Source organism: Sciurus carolinensis, chromosome 12, assembly GCF_902686445.1.
Source record: "Sciurus carolinensis chromosome 12, mSciCar1.2, whole genome shotgun sequence".
Taxonomy (NCBI): Eukaryota; Metazoa; Chordata; class Mammalia; order Rodentia; family Sciuridae; genus Sciurus; species Sciurus carolinensis.
Genome location: NC_062224.1, coordinates 118,480,998 through 118,501,577, shown reverse-complemented (window position 1 = coordinate 118,501,577; position 20,580 = coordinate 118,480,998).

Below are 20,580 nucleotides of genomic sequence, written 5' to 3'. Positions count from 1 at the left end.
AGAAAGCATGAGCCCAGAACTTTGTATCCCAGCCAAATATAGATGCAAGAGATTTGAAAATTCCCATGACTTCCCTGGCTAAGAACTTGTCCATATTGTTCTTGTTCTGGCTAAGAACTTCTCTATGTTTTGTCCACGTCCTGAGACTTGGTGGGAGGCTGAATTTAAAGGGAGTGGACTAATTAATCTGGTGGAAGAAATTTCAAGGCAGCACAGACTTTAGGGAAAGGCATGGACATGTCTGACAGCTTTGGCAAAGTTTACTGTGAGAATCAAGAGCAGACAGCACAGAAACAGGATTTTTAAAAGGATTTTAAAAATTTGCTGTTTAAACAAGAATTGTAACTCTGGGGACAAGAAAAGTGCAGCTGTTGAGACATTACAGTCACTTAAGAGATAATAAGCACCTCAAATAGAGACTACAGGAAAGATGGCTGGAGGGCATCTTGGGAATTGGCAAGTCCACACCCACCTCAGGCTCACGGGAGTAACAGTAAGAAGTCCCTGAGAAGAGGGCAGGAGGGCACCCTGCTTGCCCAGGGTCCTAGGAAGTCTTTCCTTTTGCTCAGCCATGCAGGCACCAGAGCTGCTGTAGACGTGGCTCCTGAGGTTGGGCTACTGCTCAGGGTGGTGGCAGATCGGGGTCAGTCACATGGTGCTGGCTCTGCAGGATGCTGGAGTTAGGGGGTCGTGAAGGCTTCCACCAAGAGTCAGAGGAAGACCTGGGAGGCCAGGTAAAGTGCAGCAGGTGGGAGTTCCTTCGGGAGCCCTGAGCAGGTGATGTGTGAGAGGTGAAGGCAAAGTTGAAATGGGAACGGAGGCCCCAGGAACTCAGAGATGTCAGCAGCCCCAAAGTGCACTCTGCTGAGGAGAGCTGCTGGCTGTGGAGAAAGCAGCCTGGGAGAAGGGCCATGAGCTCTGCGTCCAGCAAGTCCAGCAGCAGAACGCAGAGGCCTGGACAGCACGCCACCTGACCATGTCCTGGGCCGGAGGCAGAGTGGAGAACTGGTCTGCTCCCTGGGTGAGGTATTGCTGCGGCCCCACCTTCTTCCTGGGCTCCTCTTTGTCCCCCTGGAGTGGGAATGTTTAACCTGTGCCACTCTCTGGGGTAAGTGTGACTAGATCTGACCTTCACAGGGGCTCACAGCCAGGAGTTTGCCTTGAGTCTCAAACGAGACTTTGGACTTGGACTTTGGGGCAGGGCTGGAACCGTGGAGATGAAGAGGCTCTTTGAGTGAACTCAGGGTGTTTTGTGTTATGAGACACACATGAGCTTTTGGGGACCAGGGACAAAGTATTATCATTTGGATACAAGGCGTCCCTAAAACCTCCTGCACCGCTGCAGGAATATTCAGTTGAGATGACTGGACGTGAGCGCTGTAACCTGTCAGTCCATCTTAGTCTGCCTGGGTGGTGACTGCAGGTGGCCGAGGCTGGCGGAGGTGCTCCCTGGGGCAGTGCCATCATCTGTGCCATCATCCTTCTGTCATGACATGCTGCCTCACTGGAGCTCAGCTCTGGATCACCAAACACGGGCCTCTGAAACTGTGAGCCAAAATAAACTTTTCTTCCTCTAAGTTGTTCTTGTCAGGTGTTTTGGTCACAGCAACGAACAGGTGGCTAACACAGGAGGTGTGTTATATGCCAAGAGAGTGACCTGACTTTGTAAATTCATGTCAATAGAAACCTGGGGTGTATGTGTGCAAATGGCTCATAAAGCTTTAGGATCAAGGAGAAAGAAAATAAAATCAGACAAACCCCAATTTATGGGCTCACCAAGCAGAGATTCAAGAATGCATACTTTAGCTCAAAAGAGAAAAGAGTTTGTTTTCATGACTTTAAAAAGCTGCAAATGTGGACTTCTTGAAATGCATGCATTAGCTCAGGGAGATTGGGGTGCTGGGGCCGTTTCTTCACACAAGACCTGCTTAGCCCCCCGAGTTCCTAGGAGGCCTCCACCAGCTGGGACCAGAGGTGCTGGGAGCTCCCTGGTGGCTTGTCCTGTTGTCACAGTTCGGGGAGCCTGGATAGCGGAGTGGTCCTAACGCAGCCCTGGGGTTAGAGCTGTGGTAGCGTGAGTCATCAGAGAAGGTGGGAGGGAACCCTGCAAGGGACAGTGGAAGCAGCAGCAAACACCAGGGTCTGGCTCGGTCCTGGTGCGCCCACCAGGGGCGTCGATGGGCGGGCCTCAGCCTTGCTGGATCTGTGTTCGTGGAATTTCAGCAGACAGTCACCCAGACAGATCCCCCTCCAGTGGGCTCTGTGGACCTCAGACCAGAAGGCACACGGGGCAGAGGGGGGTCCCCATGCCGGTTCCCTGAGTGAGAGCAGGATCCCCAGAGTGTGGCAGACAGGGCCTTTCCTGGTGGACTAGGCTGCAGTCTTCCAGAGTCTGCGGTCACTTCCCCACCATGGAAACAACTTGGAACCCCTCTGCTCCTGTCTGCTGGTGGGATCTGTGCAGAGCGTTTATCTCCCTGAATGACTTTAGCGCCAAAGACGGTCTTGACGTCCGCGCGCCCATCCGCTGAACTCGCGCCCCGTGAGTGCATGACTCGCTGCTGCCGTCACCACCCTGCCCACCTCCCATGGGGACGGCGGCCTGGTGCTGGTCAGGGCAGCTGCTCCACACCTGGCTTGTGGTCACAGCAGGCGTGCTCACCTGCACCTCGGCTCTGTTCTTCCAGGTGGCTAGGTGACGGACAGAAGTGGGGGAAAAGGCCCAGCCAGAGCATAAACCATTGTCGTACCGTCCTTGGTGCCACACTTCAGAAAGGGCACTGAGAAGAGGAGTCTGGGCCTGCAGGAGAGTGGTCAGCGCCTCTGTTCACAAGTGGCCGTCGCATGCATCTCTAAGAGGGGGACCCTGGCTGCTGAGAAGCACCAGGAAGGTGGCGTCAGGGCAGCAGGTGCTGGAGGAGGACACGGTGAGGGGAGGGGTCTGGCTGGTGTGCAGGTTCATCTGAGGCTCTATGAGCCCAGAGGTCACTCCTGGCCTAACCGTGGAACTCGGCACTTCCCAAGGAGAACCTGAGCTCTCAGAGAACCACCGGTTCCTGGTGCCATCAGAGGGGCCAGCACCTGCAGGGTCAGGATGCAGTGAGGGGTCTGCATCCAGCACTGCGAGGAACGTGGTGGGCCTGACAGTGGACAGCAGTCAGTGCTGTGCCAGTGCCCCGGGCCTCCTGCGGCAGAGTCCACGGCAATCCAACCAGGTCCTGGAGTTCATCCTGCAGGCTGAGGCTCCCAGAGGAACCTTCTTAGGCAGAGTGTGACTTGGCGTCTACAATGTTCAGTTGTTTGTCTTTCGAAGCATAGGAATGAATTTTTCCACAGGTGCTGATTTGTTAAGGATACCACAGTTACGTTAGCCCAGTCTGTCTGGGCCGACTAACAGCCTAGCTGGAAGAAAACTGTCCTCTGAACTTAAGACGGGGGCTTGCAGCCCACCGCATGTGCTTTCAAGGGAAACAGAACAGGCCCCTGGAAATGGCAGCTGCCTGGGAGATCTCTGGCCTCTTGCTGCTGCCTGCAGAGCCCATGGCGGCCCCACAGGTAGGGAGGCAAGTCCATGAGGGACCTGGGGGTCCATAGCAATGAGAGAGGAGGGCTAAGAGCCAATTCCACAGAGCAGGAACATGGACCACCTTTGCTCTGTAAGAAGGAGGAAGAGGTACCTGCAGTCACAGGCCTCTGAACAGGGGCAAGAAAACTCAGGCCGTTATGGTAAAAACCTGGCATGAAGCTGAAATAGGACAGAAATAAAAGAAAGGAAGGGAGGAAGAAAGGAGTGCAGGTTTGGTGCTGACCACAGATCCTGTCCTGGCTCCCGCCTCACAGCCCAGTTCTGCTCTCACGGGGAACCCAGCAGACCCTGTCCTGGCAAGTGTGAGACACCAGCATCGTGGCCCCAAGAATACAGGCAAATGAAATTTTGAATAAGAAGGAAGCTCTGTCACGGAAATTAGAAATAAGAAGTGGAAAGGGGTCAAAGGAGAAAGGAAAGGAAGTTTGGAGGAGGACGGGAAGGCTTAGCCCCAAGGATCAAGACCTAGTTCATCCTAGAAGAGGACTGTGGGACCTGGAGCAGCTTCGGGCCTTGGAGAAGAGCAGCTGGGCCTGGCTCCCATGCAAGTACACCTGCAGAAATGGCTCCAGGGTCCGAGGCAGTGTCTAGATGTGGGAAGGCATCAGACAGGAGAGCAATCTCACCACAGCAAGGCCCCCTCAGGTGGGCACAAGAGCCTGACCTCAGACATTGGTCAAGAGCTCCCAGCTCTGGGGAAGCAGGGGGTCGGGCGGCCTGGGCCCGCCCCAACCTGCCTGACAGAGTCTGCGGGGGTCCCACGTGCTCCTCAGCTCTGTCTCCCTCCTTCTCAGAGGACTGCATATCTGTGGGATTGGCCTCCGATGAGATGGCTTAAGAAGAAAGGGTTATGCATTTGCACAAAGGCACAAGCATTGTGCCAGGGATCTTCCATCTGGGCAGAGAGAGGTGCAGGCTCTGTGTTCTCTCACCAGCCCTGAGACCCTGCATGGAAGGGAACTCCTGAACCTGAACCATCTAACTGGCTCAGCTCGCTGAGGTTCCGTGACTTCGCCGAGTCCCTGACCTACACTCACTTCTCGCGTGAACATATGTAACCCCTCCTCCTCCTGCAAGCTCTGACAGTCAAGCAAGACACCCAGGGAGAGCTGACCAGGCCACAGCTGCCATGGCATGAGCGGACCGGGCCACGGGGCCCACATCTGCCGACGCCCACAGACCAGCTCCCCAGTGGGGCTCTAGCCAGGACACTGCTCCAGGTCCTGAGCGCACAGGAAGCTCCGTGGTGCTGGCCTGTCTAGCTTGCAGTCAGGAGCTGGCTAGCTAGAGAGGTGCTGTTTCTCTGATCCTGTCCTGCAGACTTGCACCATGAAGAAGGGAAGGGAAGCCAGTGCCACCTGGGCTGTGGGAAGGCCGCCATGCTTCAGGCTGCAAAACCTTCCACACTGCATTTCGTTTGCTCTCCATTGCTTCTCTGATGGGTGGCCCTCTGCTCTAGTTTTACAGATGAGCAGAAAGAGGCTCAGGGAGTTATTTCTGCTGCCCTGAGTCAGCTACAGGAGGTGAGGGCTGAGCTGGCAGGGCACCTCTCCCAGCCTGAAGCCCGCTGTCACCCATGCACGGTGCTCCTGCAGCATGCAGGCCATGCATGGCTTTATCAAAATCCACTGTGAGATTTCCCTCAAGTGTGACTGGGGAGCCAGGAGCTGTCCTGACTTCCCTGTAGACCCTCTAGAGACTGGATTAAGAGGAGGGCCTCCCCAAAAACTGGAAACCACACCCCTACCTCCTCTGCCTCCTTCCTCATTCGGGAAGACTAGGTGGGAATCACGCACTTTTGATGTTGCTGAACTTTCTCGGAGGAGCACATTCCAGTTTGGATGAGTGAGATGAGCCTTCGCTGCCTGCGTACCCCTAGGGTGAGCAGAAAAGCTCTTGGGGTGGAAAGCCACACAGCTCCCTGCCGTAAGTAACCCAGAACAGTCCACTTGCTCTGTTTGTTTAGGGTCGGGCTGCGTGAGGGACACTGGGCCTAATGGATGTCCATGCTGTGTCCTGCCCAGAGGCTGCTCTGAGGAAGGGTGAAGGCTTCCCAGGCCCCACCAGGGTCCTGTTGCTCAGGAGCCACCCTCCCCGTCTCCACAGCCACCATCTGGATGTGGAATGTTGTTTGCTGAGGGCCCTCTTGGAGTCTTGGGTGGCTAAGACTGTCCTCCTGGCCTTCCAGGGGCAGAGTGGGGTCTGGAGGTTTCCCTGTCCAGACTTCTTCAGAAATTAAAATGTTACACTTTGTCCCCCCAACACTTTTTAGAAAGCAGTCCTATACCCACACCATGCTACCAGCTGCTGGTGGGGATGGGCCAGCGTAGTCTACAGGTGGGTGGAGTCTGAGGAGGCCGGGGAGCTCGCGCTGGAGAGAGGAAGTCTGCTGCTAATTCCTAAGGCTGCATGGGTGTGGCTGCAGACACAGGGCCCTGGAGGACCTAGCCCTAGGCGCTCTGCCAGAGCTGCAGGCTACGCGCGGGCAAGAACCTGCAGATGCAGCTGGGATTCAGGATGCCATTGGCTACGGTGTGGCACGTACGATTTCAGAACGAGAACAACCTTCCAAGACCAGGACTGTGTTTTAGGACAGTCCACTTGAGAGTAGCTATAATATTGTTGCCTGTTTGTTTAAAACACTTGAAATGAGAAACTAATAGACTTTCAAGGGTTTTTAAAAGTGAATTTGTGTTTTTGCTGTTAACAGTAGTGGCTGGGTTTACACACAGGGTTGTGGAGTATTGCTGAGAAATGGACGGTGCAGAGCCCATGGCTCAGACCAATGAATGTCTCTGCCCTGGGTCTGCAGTGCAGGGAGCAAGGGGCTTGGGTGGTCATCTCACGGTCTCCTCAGGTTTAGATTTGCATTACAGTGACAGGGGACAACGCGGCTCAATGTGACACGAGGGCACTTGTGTGGAGTGTGTTCGGTTCCACCACGGCCTCCAGCTTTCCCTTCACTTTCTCTACTTCACTGGTCTTCCTCCGTTTATTCACTGGTCTCCAAGGTCTCCCTCCATTCATTCACTGGTCTTCCTGATCTCCCTCCTGTTCTTTCCCTGGTCTTCCTCCTGTTCATTCACTGGACTCCCTGGTCTCCATCCTGTTCATTCACTGGTCTCCCTGGTCTCCCTCCTCTTCTTCCACAGTTCTCCCTCCTGTTCTTTCCCTGATCTCCCTCCCGTTCATTCACTGGACTCCCTGGTCGCCATCCTGTTCATTCACTGTTCTCCCTGGTCTCCCTCCTGTTCCTTCAATGGTATCCCTCCTGTTCTTTCACTGGTCTCTCTAGTCTCCCTCCTGTTCATCAGTGGTCTCCCTCCTGTTCCTTCCCTGGTCTCCCTCATGATCTTTCACTGGTCTCCCTCCTGTTCTTTCCCTGGTCTCCCTGGTCTTCCTCCTGTTCTTTCACTGGTTCCCACCTGTTCTTTCCCTGGTCTCCCTCCCATTCATTCACTGGTCTCCCTGGTCTCCCTCCCGCTCATTCACTGGTCTCCCTGGTCTCCCTCCCGCTCATTCACTGGTCCGCCTGGTCTCCCTCCCGTTCATTCACTGGTCTCCCTCCTGTTTTTCACTGGTCTCCCTACTGTTCTTTCACTGGTCTCACTCCTGTACTTTCCTGGTCTGCCTCCTGTTCTTTCTCTGGTCTCCCTCCTGTTTTTTCACTGGTGTCCCTTCTGTTCTGTCCCTGGTCTTCCTCCCATTCATTGACTGGTCTCCCTGGTCTCCCTCCTGTTCATTCACTGGTCTCCCTGGTCTTCCTCCTGTTCATTCACTGTTCTCCCTGGTCTCCCTCTTGTTCATTCACTGGTCTCCCTGGTCTTCCTCCTGTTCATTCACTGGTCTCCCTGATTTCCCTCCTGTTCATTCACTGGTCTCCCAGGTCTCCCTCCCGTTCATTGACTGTTCTCCCTGGTCTCCCTCCCGTTCATTCCCTGGTCTCCGTGGACTCCCTCCCGTTCATTCACTGGTCTGCCTGGTCTCCCTCCCATTAATTCACAGGTCTCCCTAGTCTCCTTCCTGTTCTTTCACTGGTCTCCCTCCTGTTCTTTCCCTGGTCTCCCTCCCGTTCATTCACTGGTCTCCCTGATCTCCCTCCCGTTCATTCACTGTTCTCCCTGGTCTCCCTCCTGTTCTTTCACTGGTCTCCCTCCAGTTCTTTCACTGGTCTGCCTGGTCTCCCTCACGTTCATTCACGGTTCTACATAGTCTCCTTCCTGTTCTTTCCCTGGTCTCCCTCCCGTTTATCACTGTTCTCCCTGGTCTCCCTCCCGTTCATTCACTGGTCTCCCTGGACTCCCTCCCGTTCATTCACTGGTCGTCCTGGTCTCCCTCCCATTCATTCACTGGTTTCCCTAGTCTCCTTCCTGTTATTTCACTGGTCTCCCTCCTGTTCTTTTCCTGGTCTCCCTCCCATTCCTTCACTGGTCTCCCTGATCTCCCTCCCGTTCATTCAATGGTCTCCCTGGTCTTCCTCCCATTCATTCACTGTTCTCCCTGGTCTCCCTCCTGTTCTTTCACTGGTCTCCCTCCATTTCTTTCACTGGTCTGCCTGGTCTCCCTCACGTTCATTCACGGGTCTCCATAGTCTCCCTCCTGTTCTTTCCCGGGTCTCCCTCCCGTTTATTCACTGATCTCCTGGTCTCCCTCCCGCTGATTCACTGGTCTCCCTGGTCTCCCTCCCGTTCCTTGACTGGTCTCCCTCGTCTCCCTCCCGTTCATTGACTGTTCTCCCTGGTCTAGCTCCCGTTCATTCACTGGTCTCCCTGGACTCCCTCCCGTTCATTCACTGATCTCCCTAGTCTCCCTCCCGTTCATTCACTGATCTCCCTAGTCTCCCTCCTGTTCTTTCACTGGTCTCCCACCTGTTCTTTCACTGGTCTACCTCCTGTTCTTTCACTGGTCTCTCTGGTCTCCCTCCTGTTCATCACTGGTCTCCCTCCTGTTCTTTCACTGGTCTCCATCCTGTTCTTTCACTGGACTCCCTGGTATTCCTCCTGTTCTTTCAATGGTCTCCCTCCTGTTCTTTCTGTGATCTCCCTTCTGTTCTTTCAATAGTCTCCCTGGTCTTCCTCCTGTTCTTTCACTGTTCTCCCTCCTGTTCTTTCCCTGGACTCCCTCCTATTCTTTCACTGGTGACCCTGGTCTTGCTCCTGTTCTTTCACTGTTCTCCCTCCCATTCATTCAATGGTCTTCCTGGTCTCCCTCCTGTTCTTTCACTGGTCTCCCTCCAGTTCCTTCACCAATCTCCCTTGTCTTCCTCTCGTTCATTCACTGGTCTCCCTGGTCTCCCTCCCGATCATTCACTGGTCTCCCTGCTGTAACTCGCGTTCATTCACTGGTCTCCCAGGTCTACCTCCTGTTCATTCACTGGTCTCACTGGTCTCCCTCCCGTTCATTCACTGGTCTCCCTTGTCTCCCTCGTTTTCATTCATTGGTCTTTCTCCTGTTCATTCATTGTTTTCCCTGGTCTCCCTCCTGTTCATTCACTGGTGTTCCTGGTCTTCCTCCTGTTCTTTCACTGGTCTCCCTGGTCTTCCTCCTGTTCATTCACTGGTCTCCCTGGTCTTCCTCCTGTTCTTTCACTGGTCTCCCTCCTGTTCTTTCACTGGTCTCTCTCCTGTTCTTTCACTGGTCTCCCTCCTGTTCATTCACTGGTCTCCCTGGTCTTCTTCCTTTTCATTCACTGGTCTCCCTGATTTCCCTCCTGTTCATTCACTGATCTCCCTGGTCTTCTTCAAGTTCATTGACTGGTCTCCCTGGTCTCCCTCCCGTTCATTGACTGTTCTCCCTGGTCTCCCTTCCGTTCATTCACTGATCTCTCTGGACTCCGTCGCGTTCATTCACTGGTCTGCCTGGTCTCACTCCCATTCATTCACTGGTCTCCCTAGTCTCCTTCCTGATCTTTCACTGGTCTCCCTCCTGTTCTTTCACTGGTCTACCTCCTGTTCTTTCACTGGTCTCTCTGGTCTCCCTCCTGTTTATCACTGGTCTCCCTCCTGTTCTTTCACTGGTCTCTGTCTTTTTCTTTTACTGGACTCCCTGGTCTTCCTCCCGTTCTTTCACTCGTCTCCCTCCTGTGCTTCCTTTGGTCTCCCTCCTGTTCTTTCACTGGTCTCTCTATTCACCCTCCCGTTCATAACTGGTCTCCATGGTCTCCTTCCTGTTCATTCACTGGTCTCTCTGGTCTTCCTCCCGTACATTCACTGTTCTCCATGGTCTCCCTCCTGTTCTTTCCCTGGTCTTCCTCCCATTCATTCACTGGTCTCCCTGGTCTCCCTCCCATTCATTCACTGATCTCCCTAGTCTCAATCTTGTTCTTTCACTGGTCTCCCTCCTGTTGTTTCACTGGTCTCCTTCCTGTTCTTTCTTTGTTCTCCCTTGTCTCCGTCCTGTTCTTTCACTGATCTCCCTCCTCTTCATTCACTGGTCTCCCTGGTCTTCTTCCTTTTCATTCACTGGTCTCCCTGATCTCCCTCTTGTTCATTCACTGTTCTCCCTGGTCTTCCTCCTGTTCACTCACTGGTCTCCGTCCCCTTCATTCACTGGTCTTCTTGGTCTCCCTCCTGTTCTTTCACTGCTCTCCCTCTCGTTCATTCACTGGTCTCCCTGGTCTCCCTTCCGTTCATTCGCTGGTCTCCGTGGTCTCCCTCCCGTTCATTCGCTGGTCTCCCTGGTCTTCCTCCTGTTCATTCACTGTTCTCCCTGGTCTCCCTCTTGTTCATTCACTGGTCTCCCTGGTCTTCCTCCTGTTCTTTCACTGGTCACCCTGGTCTCCTTCCTGTTCATTCACTGCTCTCCCTTTTTTCCTCCCGTTCATTCACTGGTCTCCCTGGTGTTCCTCCTGTTCATTCACTGTTTCCCTGGTTTTCCTCCCGTTCATTCACTGTTCTCCCTGGTCTCCCTACTGTTCTTTCACTTGTCTCCCTCCTGTTCTTTCACTGGTTTCCATGGTCTCCCTCCTGTTCATTCACGGTTCCCCGTAGTATCCCTCCTGTTCTTTCACTGGTCTTCCTCCTGTTCTTTCACTGCTCTGCCTGGTCTCCTTCCGTTCATTCACAGGTCTCCATCGTCTCCCTCCTGTTCTTTTCCTGGTCTCCCTCCTGTTCTTTCACTGGTCTCCCTGAGCTCCCTCCCGATCATTCACTGGTCTCCCTGGTCTCACTCCCGTTCATTCACTGGTCTCCCTGGTCTCCCTCCCGTTCATTCACTGGTCTCCCTCTTCTCCCTCCCGTTCATTCACTGGTCTCTCTCTTGTTCATTCACTGTTTTCCCTGGTCTCCCTCCTGTTCGTCACTGGTGTTCCTGGTCTCCCTCCTGTTCATTCATGGGTCTCCCTGGTCTTCCTCCTGTTCTTTCCCTGGTCTCCCTCCTGTTCTTTCACTCGTCTCCATCCTGTTCATTCACTCGTCTCCCTGGTCTTCCTCCTGTTCTTTCACTGGTCTCCCTGGTCTTCCTACTCTTCTTTCACTGGTCTCCCTGGTTTCCCTCCCATTCATTCACTGGTCTCCCTGGTCTTCCTCTTGTTCTTTCACTGGTCTCCCTCCTGTTCATTCACTGGTCTCTCTGGTCTCCCTCCTGTTCTTTCACTGGTCTCTCTCCTGTTCTATCACTGGTCTCTTTCCTGTTCATTCACTGGTCTCCCTGGTCTCCTTCCTGTTCTTACACTGGTCTCCCTCCTGTTCTTTCACTGGTCTCCCTCCCGTTCATTCACTGGTCTCTCTGGTCTCCATCCTGTTCTTTCACTGGTCTTCCTCCTGTTCATTCACTGGTCTCTCTCCTGTTTTTCATGTTTTCCCTTGTCTCCCTCTCGTTCATTCACTGGTCTCCCTGCTCTTCCTCCTGTTCTTTCCCTGGTCTCCCTCCTGTTCTTTCACTGGTCTTCCACTCCTGTTTTTCACTGTTCTCCGTCCCGTTCATTTACTGGTCTCCCTGGTCTCCCTCCCATTCTTTGACTTTTCTCCCTGGTCTCCCTCCTATTCATTCACTTGTCTCCCTGGTCTCCCTCCCATTCATTCAGTGGTTTCCCTGGTTTCCCTCCCGTTCATTCAGTGGTTTCCCTCCATTCATTCACTGTTTTTTTTTTTTTTTTTAACTGGTGCTTAATAACTATACATGATGGTGGGGTTTTAAGCAGAAGAATAATAGGATCCAATAAATGCTCTACATGTTCTATTCCCTCACAACCAAAAACATTTGAAGTCTTCATGTGTTTATGGGAGCTGTGCACTTAAGGGAGAACTCTAAGAGGTGGGCAGAATGTCCATTTAAGGGAGAACTCTTACGGTGCCGCACAGGGGTGCCTGCAGTGGGCCCTCTGGGATTCAACACAGCAATGGAGCTAGACGCTGGAGTGGGTGCAGGAGAGAGCTTGTTCCCTGTGTAGACGGGCCCTCATCCCAGTGGGTAGGAGCAGAACCTTGAGCAGCACACAGGGATCACTAATCTCTGAATGCTGGGCAGACCTTCAATGTACCATGAAAACCATGCCCAGGCTTCTATGAAGATGTGAGGAACAGGCCAGCTGGACCCACAGGGTTTTCCTGTTAAACAGGAGGGGCTGATGGCCTTCCAAAAGGGACTCAACCCTGAAGGAGCCTTTGTCCACAGAAGGCTGTGAGCAACAGGGAGGAGGGGCCAGGGTCCTCTGTGGGGAGCAGGGTGGATGGGCCAGGGACCTCTGTGGGAGCAGGTGGAGGGGTCAGGGTCCTCTGTGGAGCAGGTGGAGGGGTCAGGTCCTCTGTGGGAGCAGGTGGAGGGGTCAGGGTCCTCTGTGGGAACAGGGTGGAGGGGCCAGGGTCCTCTGTGGGGAGCAGGGTGGATGGGCCAGGGAATTCTGTGGGAGCAGGTGGAGGGGTCAGGGTCCTCTGTGGAGCAGGTGGAGGGGTCAGGTCCTCTGTGAAAGCAGGTGGAGGGGTCAGGGTCCTCTGTGGGAACAGGGTGGAGGGGCCAGGGTCCTCTGTGGGAGCAGGTGGAGGGGTCAGGGTCCTCTGTGGAGCAGGTGGAGGGGTCAGGGTCCTCTGTGGGAGCAGGGTGGAGGGGTCAGGGTCCTCTGTGGGAGCAGGTGGAGGGGTCAGGGTCCTCTGTGGGAGCAGGTGGAGGGGCCAGGGTCCTCTGTGGGAGCAGGTGGAGGGGTCAGGGTCCTCTGTGGGAGCAGGGTGGAGGGGCCAGGGTCCTCTGTGGGAGCAGGTGGAGGGGTCAGGGTCCTCTGTGGGAGCAGGGTGGAGGGGTCAGGGTCCTCTGTGGGAGCAGGTGGAGGGGTCAGGGTCCTCTGTGGGAGCAGGTGGAGGGGTCAGGGTCCTCTGTGGGAGCAGGTGGAGGGGTCAGGGTCCTCTGTGGGAGCAGGTGGAGGGGTCAGGGTCCTCTGTGGGAGCAGGTGGAGGGGCCAGGGTCCTCTGTGGGAGCAGGTGGAGGGGTCAGGGTCCTCTGTGGGAGCAGGTGGAGGGGTCAGGGTCCTCTGTGGGAGCAGGTGGAGGGGTCAGGGTCCTCTGTGGGAGCAGGTGGAGGGGTCAGGGTCCTCTGTGGGAGCAGGTGGAGGGGTCAGGGTCCTCTGTGGAGCAGGTGGAGGGGTCAGGGTCCTCTGTGGGAGCAGGTGGAGGGGTCAGGGTCCTCTGTGGGAGCAGGTGGAGGGGTCAGGGTCCTCTGTGGGAGCAGGTGGAGGGGTCAGGGTCCTCTGTGGAGCAGGTGGAGAGGTCAGGGTCCTCTGTGGGAGCAGGTGGAGGGGTCAGTGTCCTCTGTGGGAGCAGGTGGAGGGGTCAGGGTCCTCTGTGGGAGCAGGTGGAGGGGTCAGGGTCCTCTGTGGGAGCAGGTGGAGGGGTCAGGGTCCTCTGTGGAGCAGGTGGAGAGGTCAGGGTCCTCTGTGGGAGCAGGTGGAGGGGTCAGGGTCCTCTGTGGGAGCAGGTGGAGGGGTCAGGGTCCTCTGTGGGAGCAGGTGGAGGGGTCAGGGTCCTCTGTGGGAGCAGGTGGAGGGGTCAGGGTCCTCTGTGGGAGCAGGTGGAGGGCGTCAGGGTCCTCTGTGGGAGCAGGTGGAGGGGTCAGGGTCCTCTGTGGGAACAGGTGGAGAGGTCAGGGTCCTCTGTGGGAACAGGGTGGAGGGGTCAGGGTCCTCTGTGGGAGCAGGGTGGAGGGGTCAGGGTCCTCTGTGGGAGCAGGTGGAGGGGTCAGGGTCCTCTGTGGGAGCAGGTGGAGGGGCCAGGGTCCTCTGTGGAGCAGGTGGAGGGGTCAGTGTCCTCTGTGGGAAGCAGGTGGAGGGGTCAGGGTCCTCTGTGGGAGCAGGTGGAGGGGTCAGGGTCCTCTGTGGGAACAGGGTGGAGGGGTCAGGGTCCTCTGTGGGAACAGGTGGAGGGGTCAGGGTCCTCTGTGGAGCAGGTGGAGAGGTCAGGGTCCTCTGTGGAGCAGGTGGAGGGGTCAGGGTCCTCTGTGGAGCAGGTGGAGGGGTCAGGGTCCTCTGTGGGAGCAGGTGGAGGGGTCAGGGTCCTCTGTGGGAGCAGGTGGAGGGGTCAGGGTCCTCTGTGGGAGCAGGTGGAGGGGTCAGGGTCCTCTGTGGGAGCAGGTGGAGGGGTCAGGGTCCTCTGTGGAGCAGGTGGAGGGGTCAGGGTCCTCTGTGGGAGCAGGTGGAGGGGTCAGGGTCCTCTCTGGAGCAGGTGGAGGGGTCAGGGTCCTCTGTGGGAGCAGGTGGATGGGTCAGGGTCCTCTGTGGAGCAGGTGGAGGGGTCAGGGTCCTCTGTGGAGCAGGTGGAGGGGCCAGGGTCCTCTGTGGGAGCAGGTGGAGGGGTCAGGGTCCTCTGTGGAGCAGGTGGAGGGGTCAGGGTCCTCTGTGGGAGCAGGTGGAGGGGCCAGGGTCCTCTGTGGGAGCAGGTGGAGGGGCCAGGGTCCTCTGTGGAGCAGGTGGAGAGGTCAGGGTCCTCTGTGTGGAGCAGGGTGGAGGGGTCAGGGTCCTCTGTGGGAGCAGGTGGAGGGGTCAGGGTCCTCTGTGGAGCAGGTGGAGGGGTCAGGGTCCTCTGTGGAGCAGGTGGAGGGGTCAGGGTCCTCTGTGGAGCAGGTGGAGGGGCCAGGGTCCTCTGTGGGAGCAGGTGGAGGGGTCAGGGTCCTCTGTGGGAGCAGGTGGAGGGGTCAGGGTCCTTTGTGGAGCAGGGTGGAGGGGTCAGGGTCCTCTGTGGGAGCAGGTGGAGGGGTCAGGGTCCTCTGTGGAGCAGGTGGAGGGGTCAGGGTCCTCTGTGGGAACAGGGTGGAGGGGTCAGGGTCCTCTGTGGAGCAGGTGGAGGGGTCAGGGTCCTCTGTGGGAGCAGGTGGAGGGGTCAGGGTCCTCTGTGGAGCAGGTGGAGGGGTCAGGGTCCTCTGTGGGAGCAGGTGGAGGGGTCAGGGTCCTCTGTGGGAGCAGGTGGAGGGGACCAGGGTCCTCTGTGGAGCAGGTGGAGGGGTCAGGGTCCTCTGTGGGAACAGGTGGAGGGGCCAGGGTCCTCTGTGGAGCAGGTGGAGGGGTCAGGGTCCTCTGTGGGAACAGGTGGAGGGGTCAGGGTCCTCTGTGGGAGCAGGTGGAGGGGTCAGGGTCCTCTGTGGAGCAGGTGGAGGGGTCAGGGTCCTCTGTGGGAGCAGGTGGAGGGGTCAGGGTCCTCTGTGGAGCAGGTGGAGGGGCCAGGGTCCTCTGTGGAGCAGGTGGAGGGGTCAGGGTCCTCTGTGGGAACAGGTGGAGGGGTCAGGGTCCTCTGTGGGAGCAGGTGGAGGGGTCAGGGTCCTCTGTGGGAACAGGGTGGAGGGGTCAGGGTCCTCTGTGGAGCAGGTGGAGGGGTCAGGGTCCTCTGTGGGAACAGGGTGGAGGGGTCAGGATCCTCTGTGGGAGCAGGTGGAGGGGTCAGGGTCCTCTGTGGGAGCAGGTGGAGGGGTCAGGGTCCTCTGTGGAGCAGGTGGAGGGGCCAGGGTCCTCTGTGGAGCAGGTGGAGTGGTCAGGGTCCTCTGTGGGAACAGGTGGAGGGGTCAGGGTCCTCTGTGGGAGCAGGTGGAGGGGTCAGGGTCCTCTGTGGGAACAGGGTGGAGGGGTCAGGGTCCTCTGTGGGAACAGGTGGAGGGGTCAGGGTCCTCTGTGGAGCAGGTGGAGGGGTCAGGGTCCTCTGTGGGAGCAGGTGGAGGGGTCAGGGTCCTCTGTGGGAGCAGGTGGAGGGGTCAGGGTCCTCTGTGGGAGCAGGTGGAGGGGTCAGGGTCCTCTGTGGGAGCAGGTGGAGGGGCCAGGGTCCTCTGTGGGAGCAGGTGGAGGGGTCAGGGTCCTCTGTGGGAGCAGGTGGAGGGGTCAGGGTCCTCTGTGGAGCAGGTGGAGGGGTCAGGGTCCTCTGTGGGAGCAGGTGGAGGGGTCAGGGTCCTCTGTGGGAGCAGGTGGAGGGGTCAGGGTCCTCTGTGGGAGCAGGTGGAGGGGCAGGGTCCTCTGTGGGAGCAGGTGGAGGGGTCAGGGTCCTCTGTGGGAGCAGGTGGAGGGGTCAGGGTCCTCTGTGGGAGCAGGTGGAGGGGCAGGGTCCTCTGTGGGAGCAGGTGGAGGGGTCAGGGTCCTCTGTGGGAGCAGGTGGAGGGGCCAGGGTCCTCTGTGGAGCAGGTGGAGGGGTCAGGGTCCTCTGTGGGAACAGGGTGGAGGGGTCAGGGTCCTCTGTGGGAGCAGGTGGAGGGGTCAGGGTCCTCTGTGGAGCAGGTGGAGGGGCCAGGGTCCTCTGTGGGAGCAGGTGGAGGGGCCAGGGTCCTCTGTGGGAGCAGGTGGAGGGGCCAGGGTCCTCTGTGGGAGCAGGTGGAGGGGTCAGGGTCCTCTGTGGGAGCAGGTGGAGGGGTCAGGGTCCTCTGTGGGAGCAGGTGGAGGGGTCAGGGTCCTCTGTGGGAGCAGGTGGAGGGGTCAGGGTCCTCTGTGGGAGCAGGTGGAGGGGTCAGGGTCCTCTGTGGGAGCAGGTGGAGGGGTCAGGGTCCTCTGTGGGAGCAGGTGGAGGGGTCAGGGTCCTCTGTGGGAGCAGGTGGAGGGGCCAGGGTCCTCTGTGGGAGCAGGTGGAGGGGTCAGGGTCCTCTGTGGGAGCAGGTGGAGGGGCCAGGGTCCTCTGTGGAGCAGGTGGAGGGGTCAGGGTCCTCTGTGGGAAGCAGGTGGAGGGGTCAGGGTCCTCTGTGGGAGCAGGTGGAGGGGTCAGGGTCCTCTGTGGAGCAGGTGGAGGGGTCAGGGTCCTCTGTGGGAGCAGGTGGAGGGGTCAGGGTCCTCTGTGGGAGCAGGTGGAGGGGCCAGGGTCCTCTGTGGGAGCAGGTGGAGGGGTCAGGGTCCTCTGTGGGAGCAGGTGGAGGGGTCAGGGTCCTCTGTGGGAGCAGGTGGAGGGGTCAGGGTCCTCTGTGGGAACAGGGTGGAGGGGTCAGGGTCCTCTGTGGAGCAGGTGGAGGGGTCAGGGTCCTCTGTGGGAGCAGGGTGGAGGGGTCAGGATCCTCTGTGGGAGCAGGTGGAGGGGTCAGGGTCCTCTGTGGGAGCAGGTGGAGGGGTCAGGGTCCTCTGTGGAGCAGGTGGAGGGGCCAGGGTCCTCTGTGGAGCAGGTGGAGTGGTCAGGGTCCTCTGTGGGAACAGGTGGAGGGTCAGGGTCCTCTGTGGGAGCAGGTGGAGGGGTCAGGGTCCTCTGTGGGAGCAGGTGGAGGGGTCAGGGTCCTCTGTGGGAACAGGTGGAGGGGTCAGGGTCCTCTGTGGAGCAGGTGGAGAGGTCAGGGTCCTCTGTGGGAGCAGGTGGAGGGGTCAGGGTCCTCTGTGGGAGCAGGTGGAGGGGTCAGGGTCCTCTGTGGAGCAGGTGGAGGGGCCAGGGTCCTCTGTGGGAGCAGGTGGAGGGGCCAGGGTCCTCTGTGGAGCAGGTGGAGGGGTCAGGGTCCTCTGTGGGAGCAGGGGGAGGGGTCAGGGTCCTCTGTGGAGCAGGTGGAGGGGTCAGGGTCCTCTGTGGGAGCAGGTGGATGGGTCAGGGTCCTCTGTGGAGCAGGTGGAGTGGTCAGGGTCCTCTGTGGGAACAGGTGGAGGGGTCAGGGTCCTCTGTGGGAGCAGGTGGAGGGGTCAGGGTCCTCTGTGGGAGCAGGGTGGAGGGGTCAGGGTCCTCTGTGGGAACAGGTGGAGGGGTCAGGGTCCTCTGTGGAGCAGGTGGAGAGGTAAGGGTCCTCTGTGGAGCAGGTGGAGGGGTCAGGGTCCTCTGTGGAGCAGGTGGAGGGGTCAGGGTCCTCTGTGGGAACAGGGTGGAGGGGTCAGGGTCCTCTGTGGGAGCAGGTGGAGGGGTCAGGGTCCTCTGTGGAGCAGGTGGAGGGGACCAGGGTCCTCTGTGGAGCAGGTGGAGGGGCCAGGGTCCTCTGTGGGAGCAGGTGGAGGGCCAGGGTCCTCTGTGGAGCAGGTGGAGGGGTCAGGGTCCTCTGTGGGAGCAGGGGGAGGGGTCAGGGTCCTCTTGGAGCAGGTGGAGGGGTCAGGGTCCTCTGTGGAGCAGGTGGATGGGTCAGGGTCCTTTGTGGAGCAGGTGGAGGGGTCAGGGTCCTCTGTGGAGCAGGTGGAGGGGCCAGGGGTCCTCTGTGGGAGCAGGTGGAGGGGTCAGGGTCCTCTGTGGGAGCAGGTGGAGGGGTCAGGGTCCTCTGGGGGAGCAGGTGGAGGGGTCAGGGTCCTCTGTGGGAGCAGGTGGAGGGGCCAGGGTCCTCTGTGGGAGCAGGTGGAGGGGTCAGGGTCCTCTGTGGGAGCAGGTGGAGGGGCCAGGGTCCTCTGTGGGAGCAGGTGGAGGGGTCAGGGTCCTCTGTGGGAGCAGGTGGAGGGGCCAGGGTCCTCTGTGGGAGCAGGTGGAGGGGTCAGGGTCCTCTGTGGGAGCAGGTGGAGGGAGCAGGGTCCTCTGTGGGAGCAGGTGGAGGGGTCAGGGTCCTCTGTGGGAGCAGGTGGAGGGGTCAGGGTCCTCTGTGGGAGCAGGTGGAGGGGTCAGGGTCCTCTGTGGGAGCAGGTGGAGGGGTCAGGGTCCTCTGTGGGAGCAGGTGGAGGGGTCAGGGTCCTCTGTGGGAGCAGGTGGAGGGGCCAGGGTCCTCTGTGGGAGCAGGTGGAGGGGTCAGGGTCCTCTGTGGGAGCAGGTGGAGGGCCAGGGTCCTCTGTGGGAGCAGGTGGAGGGGTCAGGGTCCTCTGTGGGAGCAGGTGGAGGGGATCAGGGTCCTCTGTGGAGCAGTGGAGGGGTCAGGGTCCTCTGTGGAGCAGGTGGAGGGGTCAGGTCCTCTGTGGAGCAGGTGGAGGGGACCAGGGTCCTCTGTGGAGCAGGTGGAGGGGTCAGGGTCCCTCTGTGGGAGCAGGTGGAGGGTCAGGGTCCTCTGTGGGAGGAGGTGGAGGGGCCAGGGTCCTCTGTGGGAGCAGGTGGAGGGGCAGGGTCCTCTGTGGGAGCAGGTGGAGGGGCTCAGGGTCCTCTTGGGAAGCAGGTGGAGGGACCAGGGTCCTCTGTGGGAGCAGGGTGGAGGGGTACAGGGTCCTCTGTGGAGCAGGTGGAGGGGTCAGGGTCCTCTGTGGGAGCAGGGGAGGGTCCAGGTCCTCTGTTGGAGCAGGGTGGAGGGGTCACGGTCCTCTGGGGAAGCAGGTGGGAGGGGTCCAGGGATCCTCTGTGGGAGGCAGGTGGAGGGGTCCAGGGTCCTCTGTGGAGCAGGTGGAGGGTCAGGGTCCTCTGTGGGAGCAGGTGGAGGGGTCAGGGTCCTCTGTGGAGCAGGTGGAGGGGCCAGGGTCCTCTGTGGAGCAGGTGGAGGGGTCAGGTCCTCTGTGGGAGCAGGTGGAGGGGTCAGGTCCTCTGTGGGAGCAGGTGGAGGGGTCCAGGGTCCTCTGTGGAGCAGGTGGAGGGGTCAGGGTCCTCTGTGGGAGCAGGTGGAGGGGTCAGGGTCCTCTGTGGGAGCAGGGTGGAGGGGCCATTTCCCTCACACTGGAATCAGCTGTTGTCTGATGACTGCCTCAGACAAAGGACTTGGAGAAATCTCTGTGCCCATGGGCCTGATTTCCTCCCATTTGCACAGAGGTTGATGGTTGGGTGATCTGCAGTGGGGTTCTGTGTGTTGACAGTGGACGCACGGCCTGTCCAGGCAGGCTGGGCCCTGCTCCCAGGCCCCAAGGCTGCCCTGCTCCGGCTCCTGCTTGGTGCACTTTCAGCCTGGGCCTCGGAACCTCTTGAATCTTCAGCTGCAGCACTTCTTGGACCGGAATGTCCCCTCTTAGCTCAGGATCCGTCTCCTTGTAGAGACACTCAGCAGGGCAGGGCAGCAGCTGCTGGCTGAGAGCCTGCAGGTGAAGAGCTCCAGCCGCCCCCCCCCCTGCCCAGGCTCCCGCTCCCTGTGGCGTCCCAAACTCAGCTGGAGCACAGGCGTCGGGGAGCAGAGCAGGGCCAGGTGCCACCTGGTCTCCTGTGGCGACTCGTCCCTCCTGGCACTTGAGGGCGCTGCTTGTTCAAGCGCAGCACCCTCACCCTGTCACCTGCCACCAGCAGCAGCCCCAGTGGTGCGAGGGACTTGGAAATGTGACCTCAGTGGGGAGGCCTGAGGCCTGTCTTCCAGGGTGACCAGGACCGCCCTGCAAGCTCTGCTCTTCAGTGGGATTTTCATCTGAGTCTCAGTCTCCACAAGTTAAAACCAGAGGGTAGGATAAACGGGAAGTGCAAGAAGCACCCGAGGACTTGCCAGGTGAGACTGGCACAGCCCGCGGAGGCCCTGTGGGCCGGCTGAAGAGTCAGCACCTGGAAAGCGGTCGGTGGGCAGCACGGTCTCCAGGACCCTGAGGATCCAGGACGGAACCCAGCAGAGGGTGCTTTGGATGTCGGATGGTGTAAGAGCCTGCCTTACCTGCCTGACGGAGAGCAGAATGGGCTCCCAGTAGGACGGGGCTCAGTTATCCGGTTCTGCTCCGGTCGGGGCCAAGAACACGTCTCGGGGTCGCAGGTGGCCCCTCTGATCTGATAGATCAAACAGGAGCCCGAGAGGCATCTGATCTCTAAACCGTGCCCTGCACACGTTTCCATGGCGGC